Source organism: Lathyrus oleraceus, chromosome 3, assembly GCF_024323335.1.
Source record: "Lathyrus oleraceus cultivar Zhongwan6 chromosome 3, CAAS_Psat_ZW6_1.0, whole genome shotgun sequence".
In the NCBI taxonomy this organism is placed as follows: domain Eukaryota; kingdom Viridiplantae; phylum Streptophyta; class Magnoliopsida; order Fabales; family Fabaceae; genus Lathyrus; species Lathyrus oleraceus.
The window spans coordinates 502317172-502328125 of record NC_066581.1 but is presented as its reverse complement, the minus strand read 5'-3'; the positions used below and the strand labels follow the sequence as shown (position 1 = coordinate 502328125).

Sequence of the window (10954 nt, the reverse complement as noted above, 5' to 3'; positions counted from 1 at the left end):
CAAATAAAAATCCAGAAACAAAAAAATCATGAAATAAATGTTATAAAAAACTAGAGATCAAGACAAGAATGTGAAAAAAAATTGGATCAAAATGGACATTTCTACTATTTTTTGTGATCTTTTTTAAAATGAACAAATAGCATGGCAATATGAAGAAAAATGAAATTCAAAATGAAATTCAGCATAGTACCTCAACCAGGAATTGAACCCACGCTAGCAAGGATGACAAAAGCGCTCAAAATAAAAATCAGAAACATGCAAACACCAAGATTCGAACCCACGCTAGCAAGGTCCAGAAGAAAACAAATTAAATCCACAAAAATACAACACGCTAGGATCGAACTCATGCGTGCTAGGTCAAGAAGCGCTTGGTGAAACGCACCGTTTCGCTTAAATGTGTGGCAATCCACGCAGGCGGTCTTCGCACACGCAAGCGAAGTCAAAATAATCATGGCCAATGGAATAGCCACGCACGATACAGTCAATGTTCCACATGGCACGAACCCTAACCAGTTACAGACGGCGGAATCAGCCGTCTTCTCCGGCCAACCAGGCGGAGCTCCGCCGTGCATTTTTCCAGAAATGGACAAACCGTACACCATTCGAAAGATCTTTCCATGTACAACTCAAATATCATGTCAAAATCATCTAATTCCTCATATATTTCCTGGATCAAAGGCAAACATCTTTGCAACCAAAACTTTAATTCAATCATACATGCTCATTTCTTCACCAAAATCAATTCTAAACATATCAGCATGATCACCTAAGTGTGATCTACACAATTATCACAAGAAATTGGCAAAAAAGAGAGGTCGAATTCAACCTACTTGGAAATGGCAGTGCACTATTCACGCGTGTTCAAGCTTCCAAACTCTCCAGATCAACTTCCTGAACCTTGCTTTGAAGCTTTATGCACAAAGAAACGCTTGAAAACTCCTAGATCTGATTTAATTCCAAACTTCCATTAACATGTGATGCACTTGAATCTGCTTGAAAACCAGCTCAATTGTCCAATCCAATGGTTGAATCTTGCTTAATAGTGCATGATAATCAAGAATATGCAAAGAAATTGAAGAGTTATGTGAAGAAAAATGAAAATTGAAGAGAGGGAAAATTGGAGGGAAAATGGAAAATTCTAGATCTCAAATTCTGTTATGAGCAAAAACAGTTAGGGTTTGGCTTTTATATGGTTCACTAATCAGAATGCTAATCCAATTTAGGCCTTGTTAAACATGATTAGTGAAATATGGAGTATTTGCAAAAAAATGAATAATGCACCATTATGCCCATGCAACACGTGAGTTTCCCATGCAAAACCTTGAAGTCACTTAAAATCAACCAATAGACATGATGGAAGTGGTATTTTTCTTGTATCTTGAACCAAATTTGAATTATCAAAATTCCCTCCAAAATGCACATGTATGAACAAATGATCATATGAGCTTCTTTCATGCAAGGCAAGGCTTCATTTGAAAAGTATTGGTCAAGACAAGCATTTTGCAAAAAGGATGGACCAATTTGGAGTTTTGAATCAAAAGTTATGCCATGTTGAACTTCCATGTACACTTTGTAATCATTTGGCCATAACTTCTTAACCAACTATCAGATGGACATGATATAGGACTTTTTGAAAAGGGGAGAGAAAGATCTTCAACTTTCAGATGTACCAAAAATCCATTTGAAGCTTCTTTGATATTGGTAAGTCAAGTTGAATGTAGACTAGAAACTTGCCATTTTTGGAAACTTTTAATTACAGGTCATTTTCCATTTTTGGAAACTTTTGCCATGACTTCAAAATCTTCAAGATAGATGTTTAAAATGACAAATGAACCTCTTTTGAACATGATTGAGGTGTTTAAACTCATTTCCCCACCTCATAGCCCTCAGTTGACTGCACAGTTGACTTGTTTGTGGTCCTCAGATGACCTTGACATGCCCTGATCAGCTTGAACCTCCACCACTTGGGGAAATGGCTCAGAAATGAAACCCTAGCTCATATAAGCCCAATATAATGATCATGTGATCCTCATCATCAGCAAATATCTTATCTCCTTGAGAAACCCTGGCTGGAAGAAAGTCATTGATTAGGGTTGACCAGAGGTCAAAACCCTAATCCAAAGGAACTTGAGAATGAACAATGAAACCCTTGAAGATGATATAACCATGATGATGGTAATATATCCTTGGAAATAAGATAATGCTCAAGATCTTTGAAGAATCAAGAAACCCCAATTGAAGTGCAAACCCTCAGATGGTTGATCATCAATTCATAAAAACCCTCAGGCTTGAATCATGTAACCTCTCCATCTTCTGAAAAGACTTTGGAGGATGACTTTCTTATTTTCAGATGATATGCAAAATGCAATGCCTAATGCCCTAAAATATGAAATGCAATGTATCAAACTAGTCTCCAAAGAGGAGGGCAAATTTTGAGGTGTTACAGTTGCCCCTATTCAATCCACTGTGAACCTGTCGATATGAACAACCTCAGCTTTCAGATGATCAGGGTGAAGAGTGCTTGAATACCAAGAACAGACGAACAATTTGCGCTCCGCTGGGAAATAAGTAATAATGCCTGTCAGAATCGGCAAAGTGGTGATCTTAAAAGAAAAATCCGTCTGGTACGGTGATAGTCGGTCTGAATACCGAAAAAGAAAATTAGCCTGGAGACCAAAATAAATGGTAACACAGGAATAACCATGGCCTGAATGCCGCTCATCAGTCTGAATATTGGATATCGGAATATGAGATGACTAATATCGGTCTGAACACCGAGAGATTGGCTTGAATGCCCCTTCGGCCTAAACACCGGAAAAACTGGCCTGAATGCCACTTCGGTCTGAATACCGAGAAAGCTGGCCTGGATGCCATTTCGATCTGAATACCGGAAAAACCGGCCTGAATGCCACAAGTGCTTCGACCTGAACGTCGGAAACTTCTTCGATCTGAACATCGGAAAACTTGGCCTGAATGCCACAAGTGCTTCGACCTGAACATCGGAAACTTCTTCGATCTGAACATCGGAAAACTTTGCCTGAATGCCACAAGTGCTTCGACCTGAACGTCAGAAACTTCTTCGATCTGAACATCGGAAAACTTGGCCTGAATGCCACATCCGCTGGGGATTTTCTTCTTGTCATTATTATTTTTGCTTTTCTTGGACCCCCAAAACTTCTTTGATTTTTACTGTCAAACAACGAACCCCGTTCTCCATTTGAACCCCGTTCTCCAGAAGACACTCTGCGTCTCCTTTCCTCTTGATGGACCCCGATCTCCACGCTGATCGCGTAACGTTCTCCAATCTTTATTCCCATCTTCGCACGACAGAATTTCTTCCCCCAATATCGCACTACTGGGGAATATTGTTGATCCAACGTCATGATGCTAAACTCCTCAGAGTAACATCTTCACCAACTGGCTAAACCAATTCTCAAATTGTAACCACGACTCGAGACTAGTTTTATGCTTGCAATGCTGATGCATGATTTTTTACAGCGTAATGCTCCATAACCATGGAAATGCTACGCAATGAGTTATGCAATATGCTATGTTTTTTCTAATGATGAATGTATAAGAAATATCCCCCTCAGGGGACGACACGGGCAGTCCTGCCGAGGAACCCGATATCTCTCCAATCTCCACCCTGCCGGGGAATAACACTGCTGCTGGGGAAAGGAAACCCTCACCGGGGATGACCTCCGCTGAACCTGATCTGCTTGGGGACTTCGTTGGGGAAACAGCTACCAACGCACACCTCCGCTAGGGAAACAACAATCTTCAGACCTGATGGGGAAATAACAATCTCACCCCGCTAGGGGAAACAACAACCTTCTGACTTGCTAGGGAGATACAAAATGTTTGACACAGAACACCTGTCGACTCGTCGAACACCGGTATTCACCATCTGACCATAGTGTCAATTTTCCACTTCTTCAGACTTTGAAGAGTCTTCTCGATTAACCCCCAAGGATCGTCGCCATTCCTTCGCCGTCTTTACCCGGTTCTTCAATTCCTTGTCCCTGATTGGACTCGAAGGAATCTTTCGTCAAAAAGCTTCACATCACAACCTGCAAGTGAGTGAAAATATCTAACAGCACCTGCAAAAGAGATCGTTAGATAAAAATGTGCCCCAGGCGTGCCAAAATTTCAACACCTGGGTCACTCAACCTTCCGAATAAGATTTCAAGTTTTCAATCCTATAAACATGCATTGGAAGGGACCCGTATGTCCTCAAAATGCAAAGATTCTTTGTCAAAATAAACAGATGTTTTTGCAATCAAAACGGTAATGAAAACAAAAACAAAATTATTTGACTGAATATGCATTTTATTGATTGAAAAGGTGGCTCGTAACTGAGCAATACACAGGAAGCAATCCCTGAAAAGAGGTAATTGCGCATAAAAGGAAAATCTATCCTAATGGCAATGTGAACCCGTGATCTCATCGAGTTCCAACCCGGTTACAACCCATATGTCCTCAAGACTCTCCGCGCTTTCTGCCTTCTGAACAAGACTCTTCCAACCGATCTTTGCCGGAAATTACCCATGTGTCATAATCGAAACACAAACGACCATGCTAGACGCAGTTGTTCGTTTCATTTCCTCTTTTGCCTGGACCGCCCTTTCAGGTTTTCAGTCCACCGGGATACCCTTTTTTGCCCAAGCCGCCCTTGTGGGGTTTTCGACTTGCCGGGTGTACAGTTTTTTTCCTTTTTATCCTTAATTTTTGCCCGAACCTCTTTCATTTTTTCTGGTTCGACGGGATGCCCATTTTTTCCTGGACTATTTTATTATTTTCGTCCAACGGGTCTCTTATACGAAGTATTTTTTAACTGCGTTCGCATTCACAGGGGATGGAAAATCCTCACCATCCATGGTCATCAACAACAAGGCTCTGCCAGAGAAAACCTTCTTGACCACGAATGGACCCTCATAATTGGGTGTCCACTTGCCCCAACGATCGTTCTGAGGAGGAAGGATCCTTTTCAACACCATATCTCCCACATGGTATACACGAGGTCGCACCTTCCAGTCAAAAGCACGCTTTATTCGCTGCTGGTACAACTGCCCATGACAAATGGCTGCCAGCCTCTTTTCCTCAATCAAGCTCAACTCTACATACCGAGTCCTTACCCATTCAGCCTCTTCCAATTTTACGTCCATCATGACTCTCAATGACAGAATCTGGACCTCAACCGGTAGCACGGCCTCCATTCCATACACAAGCGAGAAAGGCGTTGCCCCAGTAGATGTACGCACCGAGGTTCGATACCCATGTAATGCAAACGGCAACATCTCATGCCAATCCTTATAGGTCACGACCATCTTCTGCACAATCTTCTTAATATTCTTATTAGCCGCCTCGACCGCCCCATTCATCTTCGGACGATAAGGAGAAGAATTGTGATGCTCGATTTTGAACTCCCGACACAGTTCTGCCATTATCTTGTTGTTGAGATTAGAACCATTATCAGTAATGATTCTTTCGGGAACCCCATATCTGCAAATGATGTCTCTTTTGAGGAACCTGGCAACAACCTGTTTCATTACGTTTGCATAAGACGCCGCTTCCACCCACTTGGTGAAGTAATCGATAACCACTAATATGAATCGGTGCCCATTCGAAGTCGTAGGCTCGATCTTTCCAATCATATCAATGCCCCACATAGCAAACGGCCACGGAGATGACATCAAACTCAACAGGTTTGGAGGCACGTGCACCTTATCAGCATAAATCTGGCATTTATGACATTTCCGCACGAAGTTGAAACATTGAGCCTCCATTGTCATCCAATAATACCCAGCTCTTAATAACTTTTTCACCATCGCATTCCCACTGGCATGGGTACCAAATGACCCCTCGTGCACCTCTTTCATCAATTGGCTTGCTTCTTTGTCGTCGACACACCTAAGCAAAACCCAATCAAAATTCCGCTTGTACAAAATCCCATCCTTATTCAGATAGAATACCATGGCCAACCTCCTCAGAGTCTTTCGATCTTTCTTAGACGCTCCCTCGGGATACTCTTGGGTCTCCAGATAGCGCTTGATATCATAATACCACGGCTTTTTATCATCCGGCGCTGCTTCAACAACAAACACATAAGCCGATCTATCCAGTCGCCCCACCTCAACACTAGGGAACTGATTCCACCACTGCACTTTAATCAAAGCGGCCAGAGTAGCCAAAGCATTCGCCAAAGAATTTTCTTCTCTCGGAACATGGTGTAATTCCACCTTGGTGAAGAACGTCAACAATCTCCTTGTATAATCTCGGTATGGAATTAAATGAGATTGATGCGTATACCACTTCCCGTTAACCTGGTTCACAACCAAAGCTGAATCTCCATAGATAACAAGGTTATTGATCCGCAAATCAATCGCCTCTTCAATACTCAAGATACAAGCTTCGTATTCAGCCACATTGTTGGTGCATTCAAACGTTAGCCGGGCGGCAAAAGAAAGGTGGGATCCCTTCGGCCTAACCAAAACAGCACCAACTCCACTACCATTCACGTTAACGGCCCCATCAAACATCAGAATCCATTCGGACTCAGGGTCAGGCCCCTCCTCCGGGATCGGTTCCTCACAATCTGATAACATGAAATTATATCATATTTTAGGACTTAATTCAATTAAATTTTATCATTATTTATTCCAGTTCACTTCATTTTATTAGATATTATGCGGTATTTTCTTCCTATTTGTCTCAGGTGGCTTATTTTGAAGCGCAAGTAAAAATGGAAGAAAAGGAGGTGCAAAAAGAGAGAAAATGAACCAAATGTCAAAGCCCAGCCCAAAGTACAAGAACACAGGTGTTGTGCCTGTGACGGGCGTCACAGAGGCTGTGACGAGCGTCACGCCTTGCACACTCCTGTGACGAACGTCACACATGCTATGACGAACGTCACACCAGTCCCCTACATTTTTGGCGCAAGCAACGCTTCAGAGACGTTGAGGGAGGGTTGAAGCCGATGTCCACGCCTAAATACTTTGCACGTTGAAGACCTTTGGAAGCGGAAGCAGTTACTCAAGGCACCAATATAAATAGCCACTTGCCAAACCTAAAAGGGTTCCACGTTTTTCCACAATTTTCTTTGCCGTTTTCGCTTTTGCATATTTTCTTTTCCAGCAGCTTAGGCATTGTTTCTTTATTATTTTTACGAGTTCTACACTATTTCCCTTGCAATTTCTATTTTCCTTTTTAGCATTTAGTCAATTCTTTTCGCACAATAGTTTCTACACCGGAAACTATTGTGTACCTTTTTACCGGATCTAACCTTACGTTAGAATGTAGTTTTTATTTCCTTCGTTTTAATTTGTTGTTTAATTGAAGAATCCAAGAACAAATCCTACCGGCTTGTGGTGGAGTGTTCAAGACTACTGTTTAACTTATTCAGGTTCTTTAGTTATTATTTAATGATTTGTTTTATTATTTATTTATATTATCTGCCTGGGATGAGTCTGTTTATGCATGATAAGTATTTTAGTTTGTTTAGCATGTCTGGCTAATTCGCTTAGATATCGGTATGTAAAGTAAGCGGAATAAGGGATCAGGACTAAGTCGGTTTAACTAAATTTAAAATTAAAATCACTCTTTTTACGGTCTCAATTTACAGGTTTAATAACAAAGGTTTTTACGAAAGTAAAAGACATAAAGAAGTTAAAATCAATAGAGCGAGAGTTTGAGGTTTTAACTGGACAGTGTAAATTAGACATTAATTCTAGATCAGGGCGAGAGCAAGTTTTAGAGTTAATTAAATTCTGATCTTTTCCAAAAAGTATTTTTAAAGATTGAATGTGAGGACGAGAGTTAAGCATTCGAATTTAATTATATAACCTAAGTCAACAGAGCGAGAGTTTGAGATAAGGGTGTTTAAACGGTCAGTGTTTTCTTGAAAAGAGTTTCTATGGATTGTATTGCTTTCAAAAAATGGTTTTTGACTTAATTATAAGTGACAGCTACATTAACATAAAATCATGGTTTATTCAACAGAGCGAGAGTTTGAGATAAAACTTTTAATCAATAAAGTCAACTGAAAAGATTTATTTTAAAACCAAGAGACCGACAAAGGATTGATTCCCTAATTACGACGAACTACATACCGATATCCGCTTTATTAATATTTAATCTAGATCTTAGTTTAGTTTTTAGTTTTTTTTTCCCAAACAATCAAACATTATCCACCTTAGCTTTACGAAGTAACCTTAGATAACGGTATATCGATTCATAAGTCCCTGTGGGATCGATATCTTTTAAAACTACGCGATAGAACTGTGCACTTGCAGTTTGTACCCCATTCTCGACTCACGAAGTCGAGCGATCAAGTTTTTGGCGCCGTTGTCGGGGACTTTTATTTAATCGATATCGTAACTCTTCTGTTACGCTGTAGAGACTAAGGTTTCTTTTTCTTCTATTCTTCCTTTCGTTGATTTGTATGCCACGCACTCGCTCACAAGGCGAACCGCTCTATTTACGAATCAACGATATCGAACTATATCTCCGAGTCCTACGACGAATCCGGGAATATCGTGCTGCAAACAATCTCCCTCCTGTAGAATTTCCTGATTTCAAAAACATTTTTCCTTCGATAACCGAGATGGCAGAACCAGCTCGTGCTCTTAGAGATTACGCCGCTCCATCACAAGATGAGCCGCATTCAAGTATTGCTCCACCCGCAATCGAAGCAAACAACTTTGAACTTAAACCTTCGTTGTTGCAGGCAGTGCAACAGAACCAATTCTCTGGAAATCCTACCGAGGATCCAAACCTTCATTTATCCGTATTTGTCCAATACGCTGATACTGTTAAGGCTAATGGTGTCACTTCAGAGGCAATTCGACTTCGTCTTTTTCCTTTCTCATTAAGAGATAGCGCTAGAAGATGGCTTCAGTCTCTCCCTTCCAACTCTGTCACCACATGGAACGAGTTGAAGAAAGTTTTTCTTGCCCGATACTTTCCGCCAAGCAAAACAGCTATGTTAAGAGCCCAGATAAACGGATTTAAACAGAAAGACAACGAGTCTTTTTTCGAAGCATGGGAAAGATACAAAGACATGATGAGACTTTGCCCACACCATGGTTTGGAAGACTGGTTAGTAATTCACACATTTTATAATGGTCTCTTGTACAACACAAGGTTAACAATAGAAGCCGCTGCAGGTGGTGCATTAATGAACAAACCTTATGCTGATGCTTACCAGCTTATCGAGAGCATGGCCCAAAACCACTATCAGTGGGGAACCGAACGAACAATGGTGGAAAAACCTCAAACGAAAACTGGCATGTACGAGATAAGTAACCTTGATCACGTCAATGCAAAAGTGGATGCTTTGGTCCAGAAAATTGAAAGTTTAAATGTATCACCTCCAGCCGCCGTGGCTGCTGTAACTCAGAATTGCGAGGTCTGTGGAATCCAAGGTCACACTCCTACGGATTGTCAACTCTTGACAGGAATCCAAGCAGAGCAAGTGAACTATGCTCAAGGAAGCCCCTACTCGCATACCTATAACTCAAATTGGAAGAACCATCCAAACTTTTCATATAAAAGTAATAATGCTTTGTACGCACCTGGACAATCTCCAAATCAAGCCCCAGCTATACCTCCGGGATATCAGAAACCGAACCCATCCATGCCTAACAATAACGCCCCTAGGAAATCCAACTTGGAAATCATGATGGAAAACTTTATAGCTTCCCAACAACAAACCAATAAAGATTTCTTAAACCAGAATGTACACACTGGCGAACAACTTAAACAACTAGCAAGCAAAGTAGATGCCCTGGCTACCCATAACAAAATGCTGGAAACACAAATATCACAAGTAGCTCAACAACAAGCGCCTACTGCTGCCCCAACTGGTACATTCCCTGGACAGCCCCAACCTAACCCGAGAAGCCACGCTCATGCAATCATATTAAGAAGTGGAACGGAAGTGGAAGGACCGTCTGATCCAAGGACAGAAAACCAAAACCCTAAAAGATCAACTGAGGAAAGCGAACCTAAGGAAAAGGAAGAGAGTAATAAGGAAACCATAGAAAAGAAGGAACCTTATGTACCTCCACCACCTTATAAACCACCTATCCCTTACCCTCAAAGGCTGGTTAAAACCAAAGATGCGGGCCAATTTAGAAAATTTGTTGATCTCCTTAAACAATTAAACGTTACAATTCCGTTCACCGAAGCTATTACGCAGATGCCCTCATATGCCAAATTCTTAAAAGAAATTCTTTCTAATAAGAGGAAACTTGAAGATAGCGAAACCGTTACACTCCCTGCCGAATGTAGCGCTATAATCCAAAACATGCCTCATAAACTCAAGGATCCGGGTAGTTTCTCTATACCCTGTCACATAGGAAAATTTGTCATCGACAAAGCCTTATGCGATTTAGGAGCCGGAATTAGCGTTATGCCTTTATCCATATGTAAGAAACTGGAAATGGGAGAATTAAGACCAACCAAAATGTCTGTGCAACTAGCAGATCGCTCCATAAAATATCCTGTAGGAATTCTTGAAAACGTTCCCGTACGCATAGGTCAATTCTACATTCCAACTGATTTTACAATTATGGACATTAGAGAAGATGATATTACACCCATTATACTAGGAAGACCGTTCTTAGCAACTGCCGGTGCAATCATAGACGTAAAACGAGGACGACTCACCTTCGAAGTAGGTGAAGAGAAAATTGAGTTCATTCTTTCCCAATTCTTGAAAGCACCTGCAATAGAAGATACATGTTACTTCATGGATATCATCGATGAATGCATAAAAGAAGCAGAGTTAGTAGAAGACAAATCATCTGACTACCTTGTAGAAGACAGATCTAACCAATGTTTAGCAATAACACCGGACCCTACGCAATGTCTTAACAAACCAACCCTTGACCTGAAAACACTTCCCAAAAATCTGAGATACGAATTCCTAGACTTAGAACTTGAACGACCTGTG

General features: G+C 41.1%; 1 pseudogene; it reads right to left on the bottom strand.

The window, feature by feature from the left end:
- Window positions 1–8987: 8987 nt before the first annotated feature.
- LOC127133572 (uncharacterized) lies at window positions 8988–9087 on the bottom strand (annotated as a pseudogene).
- Window positions 9088–10954: the final 1867 nt, after the last annotated feature.